The sequence below is a fragment of the Ovis aries genome, chromosome 13 (assembly GCF_016772045.2).
Source record: "Ovis aries strain OAR_USU_Benz2616 breed Rambouillet chromosome 13, ARS-UI_Ramb_v3.0, whole genome shotgun sequence".
Taxonomy (NCBI): domain Eukaryota; kingdom Metazoa; phylum Chordata; class Mammalia; order Artiodactyla; family Bovidae; genus Ovis; species Ovis aries.
Window position 1 is genome coordinate 76710704 of NC_056066.1, and position 20002 is coordinate 76730705.

Genomic DNA, 20002 nt, shown 5'->3' on the forward strand with positions numbered 1-20002 from the left:
CATAAAAATAGACATGCTACACAGCAACAGGACATGAGAAGTAGAAAGGAGAGCAATCAAGTGGGCTGCAGGGATTGAGGGGGAGTTGGGCGGTGTGGTTTTAGAGGGCAATTGGGGAAAGCTCAATTTGAAAAGCAGACATTTAGGCAGACATCTAAATGAAGTGAGGGTGTAAATTCAGCTGACGGTGACCGACTCATCCCAGTTTTCCAGAAACGTTTTCAGCATTGAAAGTCCCAAGCAAACCAGGCCTCCCTAAGGGGAGAGCACTCCAGGGGAGGGAATGGTGAACAGAAAAAATCAGAAGTGAGAAAGCTTGGTGTGTTGGAGAAAGAAAAGGGCCCAGGCTGGCTGAGTGGGATAAGGATTTCAGAGAGGGAAGCTGATGAAGTTCAAGGGTGTCCCCGGGGAGCACACAGAGGTCTGCACACATACTTCACACATGTGGACTGACTCCTGGAGACTTTTTTTCAGTGTTTTTTTTTTTTTTAATGTGAACCATTTTTAAAGTCTTTATTGAAGTTGTTACAGTACTGTTTCTGTTTCATGATTTGGTTTTTTGGCCACAAGTCATGTGGGATCTTAACTCCCCGACCAGGAATCAAACCCACACCCCATGTGTTGGAGGCAAAGTCTTAACCTCTGGACCACCAGCAAAGTTCCCTGGAGACTTAAAAAAAAATTTTTTTTAATATCATCCAGGAAAATTGATAATTTTTTCTATGTGTACATTTCTAATAACTTTGAGATACATACAACCACCACTTCCATCAGGATCCAAAACAGTTCCATCATCTCCCCAAATTTCCTCATGCTGGGCCTTTAATAAACCCTTGATAAGTCTTTGTCTGTTTCCCACCACTGTCATTTTGTCTTTCTGGGAACGGCAACTAAATGGGACCATCAAAGTTCATAAATTTGGGGGACTGGCTCCTCTGCCCCCAACACAAGGCTGATGAGACTCTTGTAAACTGCAGCCTGCAGCAACATTTCTTTCCTTTTCACAACTGCATAGGGTTCCGTGGTTGGTTTATTAATCCCTGTATCCACTCAAGAATGTTCAGGCTGTTTTCAGCTTTTGGATTTTGTATCTGCGGGTTATTTCTGAGAATTTCACAGCAGGTGTACTCCTGTCTACTGCACTCTGGAAAGTGCAGTAGACAGGAACTCTAATCTGTATTAGAAAAATGTCCTGCATTGATTAAGATCCTAGGGTTATAGGGAGGATATCTTCTCTCCTCTACCTTCTGGTGGCAACCCCCTAATCTGGTAGGAGGTTCACTTTAAATAGCAGAGAATAAAATATTTCCAACCCTATTTCTAGCTCTGCTGCATACCTTAGGTAATAGTTTCTGCCCCTCCCCTTTAAAAGGACCAGGACTATTCAAAATGTAATACATTTTATTAGGTAAGGAACCTTAAATTAAGAACAAAATCCGAAGATCAAAGAAGGGTCCCTTGTGCTCCAAGCAGCCCAGTCAAAATACCTAGAAAATAGGACATTCTCCCCATCCCCTGCTATCCAGATGGAAGGATTTGGGGTTACAAAGGAACCCTCAGAATCTCACCACTAAGTCTTTTCTGTTTATGAGCTTACTCCGTCAAGCCCTGGTGGGTTTGGTTTTGTTTGAGGTTTAACAGGATTTCAGACTTTGGGGGTGGTCTCTTTGGATTTTCTCCTTCTTTTTCCTTTTGATGCTTAAAAATACCCCCATGACACCAAAGAAACAACCGTGGCTGAGAAGATTGGAATTATACAGAATGTAATTCCCTTTCACATAAATGTCGAAGCGTGTCGCCCCTTGGGGTGCGTGTATGACTTTCCTGGCTCCAGAGGCAAAAAAAAAAAAAAAAAGAGTGAGGTTTGTTTAAATAAAGATGCAGACTACTCAGATGCTACATCTGAGTAGAGTAAGTGTGAGTATGTATCTGTCTATCTCCCTGCCCTAGAATAAAAGCTGCATGAGGGCAGGACTACCCCTGACTTGCTCATTATGAGTGCTGATGCCTTGAATGGTGTTGGCATGTACAGAAACCCCCTGGATAGAATCGAGTCTGGATCCTGTTGCCATACAAACCCAGCCATAAGTGTAACTGCCATGTAGAAAAGTTTCCGTGTGCCATCTAGCTCATTTCACCAAGCACCAGTGGCAAGCAGATCACAATTTTGGGGAGCATCACCCCAGCCCCAGATTCCCGACTTCCGTTCACTTTGGTGGACCCACCCATGCCAGCAGAGCCTTATTTCCATCTCAGGCCCCACCCCACCTTTCCCATCTAGCGGTTGCCAGCTGCAGGACCACTCACTGCCTGAGGCCAAGCCCACCTGGGACCATATCCCGTTCCCGGGGCTCCTGCCCCTTTCAGTGTGACCCGTCCCTCCTGCTTTCTCAGGCCAGGCCTCTCATCCTGACAAATTCCCTCAGAGCTGGAGATGCTGACATAATTAGCATTCTGCTTTTCGCCTAGATTTGCATAAGCATGCATATTTAGTGACCTCATCTGCACTGTAATTACTGACTTTGATCTGACATTCCAAACTTCAACTTCACACGCACAGGTCTCTTCTCCCTCCTACATTTACTGCAGTGGGATTTTTACAGTGGTTTTCACAGACTCCTGGCTTTTCTAGACATGATTCTGGCTACAAAAATGCAAAAGGATCAAGACCTCTTTATGCAAGCATTTCCATCTCTAAAATCAGTGGTGAGTGGGGTGAAGTTTGATGCCATCATGTTTAATACCTGTAGGAGGAGAGGAGGAATCCTGTCATGTTTTCCATGAAAGCATATGCTCCCTGAAAACACGCAAGCCCCTCCTTGCCCCCTGCAGAGACAGAAGAGTGTCCTGGTCCCAGTGAATATGATAGGACTCCATGGCCAAGATTTCCATAACAGCTGAGTCAGAGGAGTTTGCAAGCGGTGGTCCTACTGACTTTGAAAAAGATGGGTGGGCAAATTCTCTACAGCAGGCTCTTTCACACTTTCCTAACTCGTATGGACCCAACCTAGATAGCATATTAAAAAGCAGAGACATTACTTTGCCAACAAAGGTCCCTCTAGTCAAAGCCATAGTTTTTCCGGTAGTCATGTATGGATGTGAGAGTTGGACCATAAAGAAAGCTGAGCGCCAAAGAATTGATGCTTTTGAACTGTGGTGTTAGAGAGGACTCTTGAGAGTCCCTTGGACTGCAAGGGGATCAGATCAGCCAGTTCTAAAGGATATCAGTCCTGAATATTCATTGAAAGGACTGATGCTGAAGCTGAAACTCCAATACTTGGGCCACCTCATGTGAAGAACTGACTCATTGGAAAAGACCCTGATGCTGGGAAAGATTGAAGGCAGGAGGAGAAGGAGACCACAGAGGATGAGATGTTTGGATGGCATCACCAACTTGATGGACATGAGTTTGAGTGAGTTCTGGGTGTTTGTGAAGGACAGGGAAGCCTGGCATGCTGCACTCCATGGAGTCGCAAAGAGTCGGACACGACTGAGCGACTGAACTGAACTGATGGACTCAATATGTATGTCCTCTGCAAATTCCTAGGTTGAAGTCTTAACTTCCAGTGTGGTTGGATTTGGAAACAGGGGTCCTTAAGAAAGTAATTACAATACAATGAGGTTGTAAGGGTGGAGTCCTGATCTGACAAGATGGTGGTCTGATAAAAAGATACACTAGAAAGCTCATGAAGAAGGCAATGGCACCCCACTCCAGTACTCTTGCCTGGAAGATCCCATGGTTGGAGGAGCCTGGTGGGCTGCAGTCCATGGGGTCGCTAAGAGTCAGGCACGACTGAACGACTTCACTTTCACTTTTCACTTTCAATGCATTGGAGGACGAAATGGCAACCCACTCCAGTGTTCTTGCCTGGAGAATCCCAGGGACGGGGAACCCTGGTGGGCTGTGGTCTATGGGGTTGCAGAGTCGGACACAATGAAAGCGACTTAGCAGCAGCAGCAGCAGAAAGCTTGTTCCTTTTCTCTCCACGTGCACACACAGAGGAAAGGCCGCGTGAGCACACTCAGCGAGAAGATGGCTATCCGCAACTCAGAAGAGCTCTGACCAGACATCAACCCTGCCAGCAACTTGATTTTTCACTTCCAGGCCCCAGACCTGTGAGAAAATCAATGTCTCTTGTCCAAGACCCTCCAGCCTGTGGTCCTTTGTTTTGGTAGGTGAGCTGACCAAGGCAGTGACCCACAGTTAGAGATGCGTATTTCCTCACACATGATGCAAGCACACTTATGCATTCACACACACACACACACACACACACACACACACACACACACTGCATGAAGCAAGAGCACCTTACCCACACACAGGCATGAGGTATTTTCTGCTGCATCCCATCCCATCCCATTCTGCTATATTCCATTCCATTGCATATTTCTAAAAGGCTGATTGCTGTTGTTCGGTCGCTAAGTCCTGTCCAACCCCGAGACTCCATGGACTGGAGTTTTGTCCGTGGGATTTCACAGGCAAGAATATTGGAGTAGGTTGCCATTTCCTTCTCCAGGGGATCGTCCCCACCCAGGGATCAAACCCAGGTCTCCTGCATTGGCAGGCAGATTCTTTACCACTGAGCTACAAGGGAAGCCCAAAATGCTGATTATGACCAACTAAATTGATTTCACGATCCATTAAGTGGCTGCAATTGCAGTCTGAGAACTTTGCTCTGTGATGGCACTGTACTTCTTTTGGTTTCTGAAAGACAAGCCCCTCCAGGGGCTTCCCTGGAAGAGACCCCAGGAGGCAAGCAGAGCACTTTTCCTCCAGACACCTGGCATCAGAGCATCGTGCAATAATAGGATTTTTCAATGAAAAGCACATACGTCCCCAGAGATGCAACTAGCAAACTCCACAGTGTAAGAAATGATTCAATTTTCTTTAAAAAATAAATATCAAGGGGGAAAAAAAGGATGTGATACACTGGTGCTGTCCAATATAGCGGCCATCAGCCATCTGTGACCACTGAACCCCTGAAATGTGGCCAGCCTGAACTGAGACATGTTCTAAGTATAAGATACACACCTAATTTTAAAGACTTACTATAAAAAAATTTTATAAGATATCTCAATAATTTTTACATTCATTATATGTTAAAAATAACATTTGGATACATTGGGTTAAACAAAATACATCAGCATTCATTTCACCTGTTTCTTTTCTTTTTAAAAAATTTACCGTCTACGAAATTCAAAATTACACATGTGGCTTGTCTGGTACTTTTATTGAATGGTACTTTTATAAACTAAAACAAAGTCAAGCCACATCAACCAAGGGAAATTTGGATCCCAATTCAAAGAAACTGAAAAAAAAATGAGACAATTGAAAAAATTTGTAAACTGATTGTGTATTTGATGATATTAAAGATATTAATTAAATTTTAGCAGTGACAAATGTGTTACAGAAGAGAGCTTTTTTAAAGAAATATGTGCAAATGAAGTAATATCATATTTGGGCTTTACTTCCAAATAAATGAGAGGAAAAAAACAAGGAGAGAAAGTATAGATGAAATAAGTTTGGCCACAAGTGTTGAGGAGTTCATTACATCATTCTCTTTCACATATGTTTTAAATTTTCCAAACTATGAAAGCCTTTGAAGGCTGGAAAAATCTACTACCTAAGAAATTGTAAGCAAAATCAAAGCAAACCCCAGACAGACAGCACACGTATTCCGCGTGGTAAACAGTGGCTAAAAGGGCAGATTCCAGAGGACTGCCAAGGTTCAGATCGGCACTTTCCCCCACCAGTAAGCTGCGTGATCTCAGGCAAGTGACTCAGCCTCTCTGTGCTTCAGGTTCCTCCTTTCTGAACAGATAAGAGTATCTTCATGATGTGGATGTTCATTTCCAATGGCTGCTGTTACCGATGATCACAACTTTGGCGGCATAAAAAGACGCACTTGTATTTTATGGCTCCAAAGGTCAGACGTCTAGTCCACAGCGCTGCGCTCCTTCCACAGGCTACAGCGACAACCTGCCTCCTTACCATTTCCACCTTCCGCAGACCCAAGACGCCGTCTTCCATCCTCAAAGCAAGCATTGTGGCTCCTCCTCTTTTCCTTGACCTCCTGCCTTCCCTTTATGAGGATGCTTGTGATTACCTTGGGCCCACCCGGGTATTCCAGGCTCACCACCCCATCTCAGAAGCCTTAATCACACCTGCAATGTTTCTTTCACCAGGGGAAATAACATATTCACAAGTTCTAGGGATTAGAACATGGATATCTCCAGGGAGATACTATTCAGAGACCACAATGGGGCTGCTATGAGAATTTCTTTCTCCCCTGGAGAAGGAAATGGCAACCCACTGCAATAGTCTTGCCTGGGAAATCTCATGGACAGAGGAGCCTGGTGGGCTACAGCCCATGGGGTCATAAAGAGTCGGACATGACTGAGCACGTGTGCATGAGAATTAAATACACTGAGCTTACAAGTGGACCAGGCCCATGGTTACCACAAGTTAAGCATTAACTATTAATATATAGTGATTATTATTACATGCACATGTGTGTGCTTAGTCACTCGGAAAAAAAGTGGCAGCCATAAGTTTAGTTTGTAACTAAAGAGGGGAAAATGGAAGCTTTCTTAGAAGAATTCTAGAGTGTGCCCTTTGTCCCCATTTGATTCCATCTCTTCCTCTTTCCTGCTGGCTGGGCAGTGGGTATAATGGCTGGAGCTGGAGCCACTATTTTGGACCACGAGGTCACCCACAGAATGGAGGCCTCTCCTGGCAGGAAAACAAAATGAAGAAATGCGCCTCCTTGAAAGCTTGGCAGGGCCCAGCTCCTACCCCTAGTCTGTTACATGAGACAAAAATAAATTTGTATTGTGCTTAAGGTTCTTTTATCTGGGGCCCGGGTCACTCATAGCACAATGTAATCCTACTGCTGCCTTAATTTTAATCTGTTTCCCATAAATCATAAGAAGTGCCAAAGAAGTGCCTCTGCATGCACAGGGGCCATAAAATGAAATAAGAAAACAGCTTGCGTCTGGAGACCCAGAGGGCTTTGTTATTCTCTTTCCAATATACAGAAGTGAGAGGGGAGCCGATGCAATCTTCCTGCTTTGTCCCAACTGGGGTTTCATTCATTTCTTCCTTTTTGATCATCTTTTTAAACATCATGATCCTTGATACAGCAAAAACAATGTGAAAAGGCTGAACACAGGCTATAAAGTCATGGGTAGAAAGAAATGGATGATTCAGATGGAAAGTACCAGTGAGTGACGATTCTGCAACATGAAGCCCAGTAAATCAGGGTGCTGCCTTGGTGCCCCAATCAGCCCAGATCCCCAGCAGGTGGAGTGGAGTGAGAACAGAGGCTAGAAAAACAGGGACAGGAGCAAGACAGCCTCATCTAAAAAGTGTTGACCCCTGTGGACAGGGAGGAAGAGAAACAAAGATTCATCTTGCAAAGACAAACTTGATTCCGTCCCGCCCATGGATGCCCATGAGAACTAGTGTGATTTTCATTCCCTGCACATCTTTGGAGGAACTCTGCTTTGGAGGAGGGAAGACCCATTCAGCACTGCATTAACTTCATTTGGAATTCCACCCAGTTCAGCCCAGCACACACATTCAACATGCGTAGGCTGATACTCAAGGCGATCGAGATGCTTCCGTGACTGTGCAGGGGTGGGTATCGCTGACAGCTGATCTGGCATCACCCATCCCTGTCCTCACTACTAAACGGTCCTTGGGTTGGTCAGGAGCATCCTGCTACCCTCTGCATCCTAGAACCCTCAGAGCGGTGGCCCCCACCTCTGCTGCAGAGCTGCTCCAACAGTAATCCCACCTTCTTGCCTAGGATTGGACGAAATGTGGACGTGTGACCCAACCAAGGCCAAGGGCATTCTAGGAGGCTTTTTCTGGGACTTTATGAGCAATGCCTCTCTACTCTTCTGGGAGAAAGTCCAAAAGTGGCTGCTTTCCCTGCAGAATAGGTGTGGGGCCCTAAATGGGAAACCTTAAAAGAGATGGGTTAGCTTTGCTGTCGGAAACTAAGAGAGCGCCTGGCAGAAGAGATAGGGGCGTGGTCTATGTTAAAGTTTTTGATTGGCTCTCTTGATTTCCGTGCACGTGACAGCGTGTGAGCACCATAGACTCCTGTTACAATGAAGCTCATGATGATTTGACCTTTAACGTGATTGGTGCAACTATGGTATATTATGATTTGACCTTTAACGTGATTGGTGCAACTATGGAAAGTCCCTCACAAAACCCCCTTGCTTGCCTATATAAACCAAGAGTTTGTGGCAATAAGGCCAAACTGCTTAGAGGGAACCCCTGTCCCTTCTGATTGTCTCTGGCTCGCGGAGGGGCTGGGTTGGCAGACAGCAGGCTCTCCTCTCATCGGTACCGCTCAGGTTTGCTGAGGGAAGTTCCACTGCCTCTCTCTTTCTGCGGAGCATCACCCGCAAATAGGAGCAAAGAGATGAAACTTGGGCCGTGAGCAGAGACAGGAAGAACCTGGGTCCTTGAGGACACCTTCGGGTTGCTGAATCAACTGCTCCTGAAGCCCACTGCCCCCACCCTTCCAGTGATACAAGCCAACACATGGTGTGACAGATGAGCCTTTATGAAATCTGGGCAAATTCATCTCACTTCATATTGAGCTGTTTGTGACGGAGAACTGAGAGCTGGCTTTTTTGTCATTGTGTGGTCATTATGATCACCATCATCATCTGTTTTGCTTGTCTACTTGGAGCAAAAACACTCAGAACCACGTTTGAAAGTTACCTGATACCCACAACTATGGAGATTATGAAGGTAGACCGCCAAATGATCAAGAATGAGTGGAACTTTGAAAATACAATGGTGTTTTTAAAAAAATGAATAAAAATGATCACAAGGTCTTCCTAAGATGATAAACCAATAAAGATGATTTTCACCTAAGACCCAAGCTTCCTCTGGCTCCATGGGCAGCTACAGCTGACCCTTTAAACAACACGGGGTTCACACGATGGAAAATCCACATGTAACTTCCAGTTATTCCTCTCTATATGCCAGTGTTCTGTATCCGCAGTTGCTCCTCCATGGAGACAACCAGTCTTAGACTGTGTGAAGTGAAGTGAAAGTTGCTCAGTCATGTCCAGATCTTGTGGTCCTGGGGATCACAGCTTGTGGGTCACAACATGGATCGTGTGGTCCAAGAGTGCCACGTCTTGGATCGACCCGCATTATTTCCAGTTGAAAAAAATTTGCATATAAGGGGACCAGTGTTGTTCAAGAGTTAACTGTAACTTAAAATACTCTCTTTGGGGAGGACTGACGTATACACACCACCATGTGTAAAATAGCTAGCTAGTGGGAAGCTGCTATGAAGCACAGGGATCTCCGCGTGGTGCTCTGTGATGACCTGGATGGATGGATGGATGGATGGCAGTGGGGGTGGGAAGGAAAGCCACGAGGGAGGGGCTGTATGTGTGCATAGCGCGGATTCCCTCCACTGTACAGCAGAAACTAACAACATTGTAAGGCAATTATATTTCAATTAAAAAACAATACAAAATAGTAAGCTCTTTTCCTTGGGACCATTTCAAGCTGGCCCAGCTGACCATGGCTGAGAAGGAAAAGCTGTGATTACACTTTCTGTGTGATTGTTGTCTGCATGTGCGCAACATGAATGCGCAAATGATACACGGAAAGACAGATTGAGAAAGGGCAGCTCTTCTCCAGACGCATCGTGTCCCAATCATTGTTTAATCTGTTGAACTTCCTGTTAAGCTCCACTCCCGGATGTGGTGCCAGAGAGACCCAGACCAGGAGGATTCCTCGGGAAGATTTTAATGTTTAACATTTAAACAATTTTATATTGGAGTATAGTTGATTTACAATGTTGTGTTAGTTTCAAGTATACAGCAAAGTGATTCAGTTATACATAGCCATCTAGCCATTCTTCTTCAGATTCTTTTCCTGTATAGGGTATTACAGAACGTTGATACTATGCTATACAGTAGGTCTTGTTATTTTATATATACTAGTATGTATCTGTTAATCCAAAACTCCTAATATATCCCTCCCTTGCTTAATGTTGAACATTGTAACTATAATCCTATTTCCTATAGGTTTGCCAGTATAATTCTCAATCTGATCCACATGCTTTTTTCTTCTGTTAAAAGAAAATAGGAGCTCGGTGAGAATGTTAGTCCGGTAGGTGCTCCCGGCCACCCTCCACCCGCCTGCACTCAGCACTAGACTTGCTCTGTAGGAAGGAGAGAGGCTGCGTTCAATATAAATGCAAAGCGCTCCAGACACTCAGGATTATCTGTGCTTTGCATGAATCACGACAGCAGCTTGCAAGTGGGCAGGACTTGGCAGAGCGGCCCTGTCACAAATCCACCAACACACTCCTCGGAAGTGCCTGTGAAATCTGCCTTCAGTCGCTAATTTCACACTCCAGGGACAGAGCTACGAGCAGCTCCAGGCACAGAATTCCCGTTTTTCAGAACAGTTTCCTTACCCTCACACCCCTTTTTATGGGTTTTTTTTTCCTGCCACCTTTTAAAAATCAAAGTTCTTGGTTCCTTTAAGTATGGGTTTGCTTTTCTTAATCATCTCTTTAATTTCATGACTTTACAAATCTCAGAGATATTGTTTTGTCTTTAGATATTTTGCAAAGCTCTCGCTGGCTGGGTTGCATTTTTGAAAAATCAAAATGAATTGCTTGCATATTCTGCATTCATTATGCCCTCTTCTGCAGCTTTCTAAATAATGTAGGGACTGTAGATAGTTCTGTGATGAGCAGGAATGCATTTGAAATGTGCTGTTGAGATATGCCTTTCATCTCCCTTCAGATCATAAAATGAGTTTTTTTCTCTGGGTTTCTGCAGACCTGAGAAGCACTCTTCTCATCTAGAATGAGCTGCAAGACATGGGGAGGGTCCTTTGAAACAGCCGGGGCAGGGTTGGGGAGGTGCGGCAAGGCGGAGTCAGAGCTGATGAGATTGATGGACAGGAAGTCATCACCAAAGAGGGGAATTTTTAAGACTCCTGCGACCATATTTATAAACCCCAGGCAGGCTTGTATTGGGGATTAGTTCAGTTCAGTTCAGTCACTCAGTTGTGTCTGACTCTTTGCGACCCCATGGACTGCAACATGCCAGGCCTCCCTGTCCATCACCAACTCCCAAAGCCTACTCAAACTCACATCCATCACATCGGTGATGCCATTCAACCATCTCATCCTCTGTCGTCCCTTCTCCTCCTGTCTTCAACCTTTCCCAGCATCAGGGTTTTTTCCAATGAATCGGTTCTTCACATCAGGTGGCCGAAGTATTGGAGTTTCAGCTTTAACATCAGCTTCCAATGAATGTTCAGGAATGATTTCCTTTAGGATGGACTGGTTGGATCTCCTTGGAGTCCAAGGGACTCTCAAGAGTCTTCTCCAACACCACAGTTCAAAAGCATCAATTCTTTGGCTCTCAGCTTTCTTTTTAGTCCAACTCTCACAACCATACACGACTACTGGAAAAACCATAGCCTTGATTAGATGGACCTTTGTTGGTAAAGTAATGCCTCTGCTTTTCAATATATAGGTTGATCATAGCTTTTCTTCCAAGGAGCAAGCGTCTTTTAATTTCAAGGCTGCAGCCACCATCTGCAGTGATTTTGGAGCCCCCCAAAATAAAGTCTGACACTGTTTCCATTGTTTCTCCATCTATTTGTCATGAAGTGACAGGACCAGATGCCATGATCTTAGTTTTCTGAATGTTAAGTTTTAAGCCAACTTTTTCACTCTCTTCTTTCACTTTCATCAAGAGGCTCTTTAGTTCTTCTTCACCTTCTGCCATAAGGGTGGTGTCATCTGCATATCTGAGGTTATTGATATTTCTCGCAGCAATCTTGATTTCAGCCTGTGCTTCATCCAGCCTGGCATTTCTCATGATATACTCTGTATATAAATTAAATAGGCAGGGTGACAATATATAGCCTTGATGTACTTCTTTTCCTATGTGGAACCAATCTGTTGTTCCATGTCCAGTTCTAACTGTTGCTTCTTGACCTGCATAGAGATTTCTCAGGAGGCACGTCAGGTGGTCTGGTATTCCCATCTCTTTTAGAATTTTCCACAGTTTATTGTGATCCACACAGTCAAAGGCTTTGGCATAATGAATAAAGAAAAAGTAGGTGTTTTTCTGGAACTCTCTTGCTTTTTCGATGATCCAGTGGATGTTGGCAATTTGATCTCTGGTTCCTCTGCCTTTTCTAAAACCAGCTTGAATATCTGGAAGTTCACGGTTCATGTATTGCTAAAGCCTCGCTTGGAGAATTTTGAGCATTACTTTGCTAGCATGTGAGATGAGTGCAATTGTGCGGTAGTTTGAACATTCTTTGGCATTGCCTTTCTTTGAGATTGGAATGAAAACTGACCTTTGCCAGTCCTGTGGCCACTGCTGAGTTTTTCAGATTTTCTGGCATATTGAGTGCAGCACTTTCACAGCATCATCTTTCAGGATTTGAAATAGCTCAACTTGCATTCCATCACCTCCACTAGCTTTGTTCGTAGTGATGCTTTCTAAGGCCCACTTGACTTCACATTCCAGGATGTCTGGCTCTAGGTGAGTGATCACACCATTGTGATTATCTGGGTCGTGAAGATCTTTTTTGTATAGTTCTTCTGTGTATTCTTGCCACCTCTTCTTAATATCTTCTGCTTCTGTTAGGTCCATACCATTTCTGTCCTTTATCAAGCCAATCTTTGCATGAAATGTTCCCTTGGCATCTTTAATTTTCCTGACGAGATCTCTAGTCTTTCCCATTCTGTTGTTTTCCTCTTTTTGTTTGCATTGATCGCTGAGGAAGGCTTTCTTATCTCTCTTTGCTATTCTTTGGAACTCTGCATTCAGATGCTTATATCTTTCCTTTTCTTCTTTGCCTTTAGCTTCTCTTCTTTTCTCAACTATTTGTAAGGACTCATCAGACAACTGTTTTGCCTTTTTGCATTTCTTTTTCTTGGAGATGGTCTTGATCACTGCCTCCTATACAATGTCATGAACCTCTGTCCATAGTTCTTCAGGCACTCTATCAGATCTAATCCCTTGAATCTATTTGTTACTTCCACTGTATAATCATAAGGGATTTGATTTAGGTCATACCTGGGTGGTCTAGTGGTTTTCCCTACTTTCTTCAATTTAAGTCTGAATTTGGCAATAAGGAGCTCATGATCTGAGCCACAGTCAGCTCCCAGTCTTGTTTTTGCTGACTGTATAGAGCTTCTCCATCTTTGGCTGCAAAGAATATAATCAATCTGATTTCAGTATTGACCCTCTGATGATGTCCATGTGTAGAGCCTTCTCTTGTGTTGTTAGAATAGGGTGTTTGCTATGACCAGTGTGTACTCTTGGCAAAACTCTATTAGCCTTTGCCCTGCTTCATTCCATATTCCAAGGCCAAATTTGCCTGTTACTCCAGGTATTTCTTGACTTCCTACTTTTGCATTCCAGTCCCCTATAATGAAAAGGACATCTTTTTTGGGTGTTAGTTCTAGAAGGTCTTATAGGTCTTCATAGAACCCTTCAACTTCAGCTTCTTCAAAATTACTGGTCAGGGCATAGACTTGGATTACTGTGATACTGAATGGTTCAGGAAACGAACAGAGATCATTCTGTCATTTTTGAGATTGCATCCAAGTGTTGCACTTTGGACTCTTTTGTTGACCATGATGGCTACTCTATTTCTTCTAAGGGATTCTTGCCCACAGTAGTAGATATAATGGTCATCTGAGTTAAATTCACCCATTCCAGTCCATTTTAGTTCACTGATTCCTGAAATGTTAATGGTCATTTTTGCCATCTCCTATTTGACCACGTCCAGTTTGCCTTGCCGAGCATTCCAGGTTCCTGTGCAATATTGCTCTTTACGTCCTCAGACTTTACTCCCATCACCAGTCACATCCACAGCTGGGCATTGTGTTTGCTTTGGGATCAGGCTTTGATTATTTCTCTTGTCTGCTGTCTTGGTTGCGTTTTTCCATCAGTGACTCGGTCCCGACGGGACAACAGTTATTCAGATCATGCTCAGGGTTTTCCCCTCCTGTCACACTTCCCACTCCCCACTACTCCTAGGAATCCTTCAAGATCAGTTCACATCCCACCTCCTCTGGGAAGGCTTCCCTACGCATGAGCACTCGTTTGGATCTTTTCTTCTCCTGACTGCCTATGGTGCCTGCAACTTGAATGTCTCATTTGTCCTTTATCCATAACCCATCTGATGTCCCTAAAATGTTCCCTCTCTTCATAGAGAATTCAAAGACTTAGTCTTGATACCTACTGCCCACTCGAAGGTGCAGTTCCCCTTTGGGCAGAAGCAGCTGCAGGCATGGCTGGATCAAGTAGCTCAAGTCATGTCAGGGCTCCGTTTCTTTTGCAGTTTTTTTTGGCTGTGCTGGGTGTTTGCTGCTGCCCGTGAGCTTCCTCTAGTTGCAGCAAGCAGGGGCTACTCTCCAGTTGTGGTGGGTGGCTTCTGCTGCCGCGGGGCGTGTGTTCCAGGGCGCACCAGATCCAGTAGCTCTGGTGTGTGGGCTTAGTTGCTCTGCGGCATGTGGAATCTCCCCAGACCAGGGACTGAACCTGTGTCCTCTACATCGACCGGCAGATTCTCAACCACTGAATCACCGAGGAAGTCCACAGCTCCATTTCTTGCTGTTTTCCTCTGTGTTGCCCGGACACACAGGCAAGCCCTTCTTAGCTTGGGGCCCAGTTTTATATCCTGACAGTAATGGGTGCTGGTTTCTTTTTCCAGGTAGCTCTTATTAGCCTGGCTTGGGTCACGTAACCATCAGTGACCGACTTCGGCCAAGGAGAGGAGGGAGTTAAAAACACTGATTGACCAGGCCCAGATCCTGACTAGGCCCAGATCTATGATGAGTTCCAGTCTTAGAACTAGAAGCTAGTGCACTGAATTCTTTCGCGTGGAGTAAACAGAGGATGGAGGAGAAACTGGTCACCAAAAAGAAAATCAGGCTGGACTTCCAGGAGAGGAAGGAATAGACGCTGGGCAGACAAAAACAACCATGGTCCCTTTGTGAGTGGAACAGGCAGGAAGGAAATCACACAGAGCATTGAGCACACTGTGAGAGATAAGAGGACGCAATTGGAGACAGGGAAAGAATGCATTTATGAGAAAATCAGCAGGACTACAGGCATTTTTGCTATTGTTGTTGGGTTGAAAAAAGAACTGTAATGATGTGTAACACATCAGTACTCATTAATGGAGGAAAATGTACAAAGTAATGTGTGTTAAAGTATGACATATTATACAAACAAAAGGCAGTGTGGAAATTACTGCTGAAGACTAAAGCCAGTAAATCCTTACTTCCCTCAGGATCCCTAGTTTCTATGGAGAGATTAAGTTTTATTTACCTGTTTTTAAATATTAAACTGGCAGTTTGGGGCCCTCATTCCTTAGCCAAGAGAAAGACTGTATATTTTTGTTTAATGAGGATCACTGGCTCCACTTCATCTAATGTTCTGTCTAAATCTTCAACCTGATCTGGAGCTTGGCTGATAAACTTTGATGTGTCTGCTCTTAGCGTCTGTTAAACAAAGGATAATACCATAAGTAGCCACTGGCTAAAGAGGCTGGGCTTCAGTAGTGGTGGAAAGACAAGAGAGAAAATTAGGGTGACCTTGAGGGAAAACATTCCCCAAGTGTGCATCTCAGCCCTAGTGAAATGATGAGCCCCCTGAGGGGGTCAGCCTCCTGTATGACGCCAGAACTCCTCAGTCTGAGCACTACTGCCATCTTGAGCCAGGTAATCTCTGTTGTGGGGCCGTCTTGTGCATTGTGGGAGGTTCACCAGCCTCCCTGGACTCTACGCATAGAGGCAGTAGCCCTCTACACCAGCCATTACAACCAAAACGGTCTGCAGGCACCGGGGAAGGGTGAGCAAAAATGCCCCCAGTAGGAAACCCCTACGTCACACCAATGCCAAGGTCAGTGCCAACTGAGTGCCCTCAATACCCTTGTTAGCCTCAGAAGTAAAATTCAGTTTGACCTCCTTTGAGGGTTTTAGACCATTGCTTTTTTTAAATCCCCGCTCAAATCCCTTCAGTATCTCCCTATCATGTCTAGAACAAGCTCCTTTACTCTGGCTATTTATGTCCACCTGAGTCATCCACTCCAGCCACCCAATGACTTCTGTGCAGAAAAAGTGACCAAGCCATCCTGGTTTGCCTGGGACTTTCTGGCTTTAGAACCAAAAGTCTTAAAACCTGAGAACTCGCTCAATCCAAGGCACACCAGGACTGGTGGTCTTCAGGCTAGCTGATGAACTGATTAGAGAGAAAGCAAGGAATCAGGGGATTGACCAGGCTGTCACTCGTGGGTGAGTGAGGGCTGACTGTGCTGAAGACACCTGGGAGGACCCAGCCCACCTGCCTTCAAAGCCCAGCTCGAAGCAGGAAGTAGAGTCAAGGCGTTTCACTCCCCTTTTCCTGGGACACTGCTCCCAGACCCGGCTTGTACAGGGAGGGAAGATGGCTCCTTATGGTTGGGAAGCCTTTAGAAAGCATCTCAGGCTGTACCTGCAGATTTACTCAAGAGAGGCGTGGTTCCTTCTCCCCACCGCAATTAGAGCCTCCAGCACAGGCATTCCATCCACCGGGGCCTGGGAGCCTCGATCTGTCAGGACTCCAGGACTTGCTGTTTCTAACTCGGCTGGCAGGCTTGTGGAGGCCAGGTGGGTCTCAGAAACATGCCCCCTCATTGTCCCAGGGCCAGCTTTTCCAGGTGTAGTAAACCGTAAAGATTTTGACATTTAGAAAGAAAGAAAATAGGGGTGGAGAGTTGGGGAGAGGAAATAAAGTCTCCTATGACTTTCTCAATTTCCAAACTTTTCAAGTCTCACTCAGAGCATCTCAACCGTGGGTGCCATTGGCATTTTGTGCGGGGTAGTTTTCATTGTGTGGAACTGTCAGAGATACTACAGGACGTTTAGCCTCCCTGGCTTATGCCCAATAGATGTCAAGAGATCACCCCTTTCCCCCACCATTGTGACAATCCAAACGCCCTCGCTCATTTCCATTCACTTGGGTTTACAGGCAAAGCTGACACTCAAAATGCCTTCGGAACTCAGTGTGGGGGGTGGAGGTGAGGATGGGCTGGGGGACACAGTGGTGGCGGCATTACTGCCTGAGGGAGGCTCGGTACACAGTGCCAAGCCATTCAGTTCTTAGCACTGAAGCCTGTCAGAGAATCCCATTAAATCCTCACCGTTTCTGCAAAGGGAAGGGGATGCTATTTACTGAGCAGTCAGCATCCCCAAATTTGACACTTGTTAACAAAATGGGAGCCAAGAAGAGAAGCATTCACGGTTTTGAGCCAGCAAGCAGCTGCCAGTCACAGTGCCCAGTGTGGGCAAGGGAAAGAATCAAGGTCCCTGCCCAGAGTCAGGGAGCTTATGGTCTGGTCAGCAGAGAAATCACCTAAGGCAGCAACAGCTATGAGACAGCGCCCCACAACAAGGTGGTGTTTTGAAATGGGCAGGTAGCAAGCTACTGTGGGTCCTTCCCTCTATTGAGTGCATCTTGGACAGTAATTTGAAGTTGGGAAAAAATGGAATGGAATAAAATGGGGTAGAATATTATCAGATAGTAAATCTGTTCCTATTTTGGCTCAGATATGTAAACTTGAGCATATATTGGCTTGTGATACAAAATAAGGGACTTCCCTGGTAGTCCAGCGGCTAAGACTCTGCACTCCCAGTGCAGGGGGTCTGGGTTTGATCCCTGGTCAGGGAACTAGATCCTGCATGCCACAACTAAAGATCCCACATGCCACAACTAAAGATCCCGTGTGCCACAACTAAAGATCCCGCATGCCACTACTATGACCCAGAGAATAAGTAAATAAATAAGTGTTTTAAATACATTTTATACTGTGGATCATGGATGAAAAAGCCTTAGGAACACAGAGCAAGAAATTACAATATAAGGGGCTACTTTTGCAATAACTGATCTTAAAACAAGTACTAAAACATGTTGTGAAATGGAGACTCAGATAAGAGTTTGGAATGATTTGCGGGCGTAGAGCCACCGTACGTAGAGCTGTGGTCCATCAGTTTGGAGGATGCCCCAACAAGCCTGAGAAAACGCAGGACAGGATGGCTCTTCGATGCCCCAACAAGCCTGAGAAAACGCAGGACAGGATGGCTCTACTGGTCCCAGAGATGGGAAAAGGAGCCTAAGCAAGGCTGAGACACTCCCCAGAGGTCACCCAGGTGAGAGCCAGAACCCCAGGCCTGCAGCCCCAGACTCTGACCTGGGAAGGCCCCACCCCACTAGCTGCCACCCAGGATGAAGCTTCGCCCACATCCGCCAGGGTCCCCACTGCCTGCCACACATGCGCCCCACCACACCGTCTCCAGGCGCCTCTTCAATTAAAGCCATGTGGAGAGGACTGAGGTAGAGAGGACTGAACTAGGTTTTAAGAAAGAGACTCCCCGCCAAGACTTTATGGCACAAACTCCCCCAAAGCCCCCTCCTAGGTGAAAAGCTTCCTACTGTGACTGTGACGTTTTTCTTCACCACCACCGACTGCTGGCTCCTAAGGACGCCACCTGGTATGAGCCCAGAATGTGACGAGCTTGCAAAATCTTCCAGGTTTTTATTCCAGCACAGCCCATGGCCCATCATCACTCCTCAGACTTAAAGAGCCAACAAAAAAATAAAGAAATGTCAGGATTTTTTCCAGAAGAGAAAAGCCACATGAAATGGGGTGGGTTGAACACCGTCCCGGCTGGGGGTGGTGAGCCATGCCCATCCCCGTTTCTGCTCCGTCCCCCTGGTGCGTGTGGAGGGATCCTGTCCACAGGCCACCTGCCCTCTCAGTGTCCCTCCAAGGGATGCAGGGCTGAGGTTGCAGTTTGGGGTGTCCACGTGCAGTGGGTTCTCAGGGCTGAGCTGAATCTCGGGGGCAGACAGCTTCTCCCTTGCAGGATGGGCCAAGGCTCCATGATACCCCCTGTCCTGTGACCTGTGTCCCACCCAGGACATGTGCCCGTGTGGCAGTGCAGCCAGCCTCGGTCTAGTGAGCAGGTTGGATGGGTGACCTTGGGGGTCTCTCCCTGCACAAGGCAATCACCCCACAGGCACTGTGGAGCTCAGGCTCAGTGCCGGGCACAGTTCCAGGCCCTGCGGAGGTAGCTGCGACCTTGCCCTCGAAACTGGAGACAGACAGCAAGAAATCAAAGCAACACTGCAGACAATTCAGAGAATAAGACGCATACTGGGAAGGACTTTAACCAGCCCAAAGTGATGGCGCGGCGGGCGGGGGTGGACCTCAGGGAATGAGGAGGGGACACCAGACCTGAGTCCTAGAGGAGGAGAAGGAGGGGATTGTGGGAGCGGTCAGGGACGGGGCCCGGGCAGAGACAGTCACGGCCCACCTGCCACCCCAGCGGGACCAGCAGGACCCGTGGGGACCCAGCCCTGACCTGCCCCCACACAAAATCCCTGCACTTGCAGCCTGGGGCTCTTTGGGGCAGGGGGGTGGGGGGCACACAGAATGGTTGTTCAAAGCCTAGACCCCAGCACCAGGCAGTCTGGGTTCAGACCTCAGCCCCATCACTTACTGATGAACTTGATCACCACTCTGCACCTGTTTCCCAGTTTAGAAACAGAACAGGACCAGCATGAGGAGCAAATGAGTAAGTCCTCACGCAGCACAGAGCCCAGGGTGGCACACGGTTGGGTTCGAGTTGCTGGATGGCCAACGAGCAGACGTCCTTGGAGGTCAGAGGAGGACCTTTTAAACCAGACCACATTCAGATCAGACCTCTGGGGAATCTTTAATGAGATAATTGCACCTTTTCAGAATGACCAGGAAAATTAGTGCCCAGACTCCCAAACGTCTGTATTCTGCCTTGAAACCAAATGATCCTCTAGAAAACCTGGGTTTGCCCTCATACTGGGGACAGCAAGGGCCGGGCTTGTCTCCACTGGGAACGTGGGTGGGGGAATAACATAATTGTCTTCAAGGGGGATCTGGGAAGGG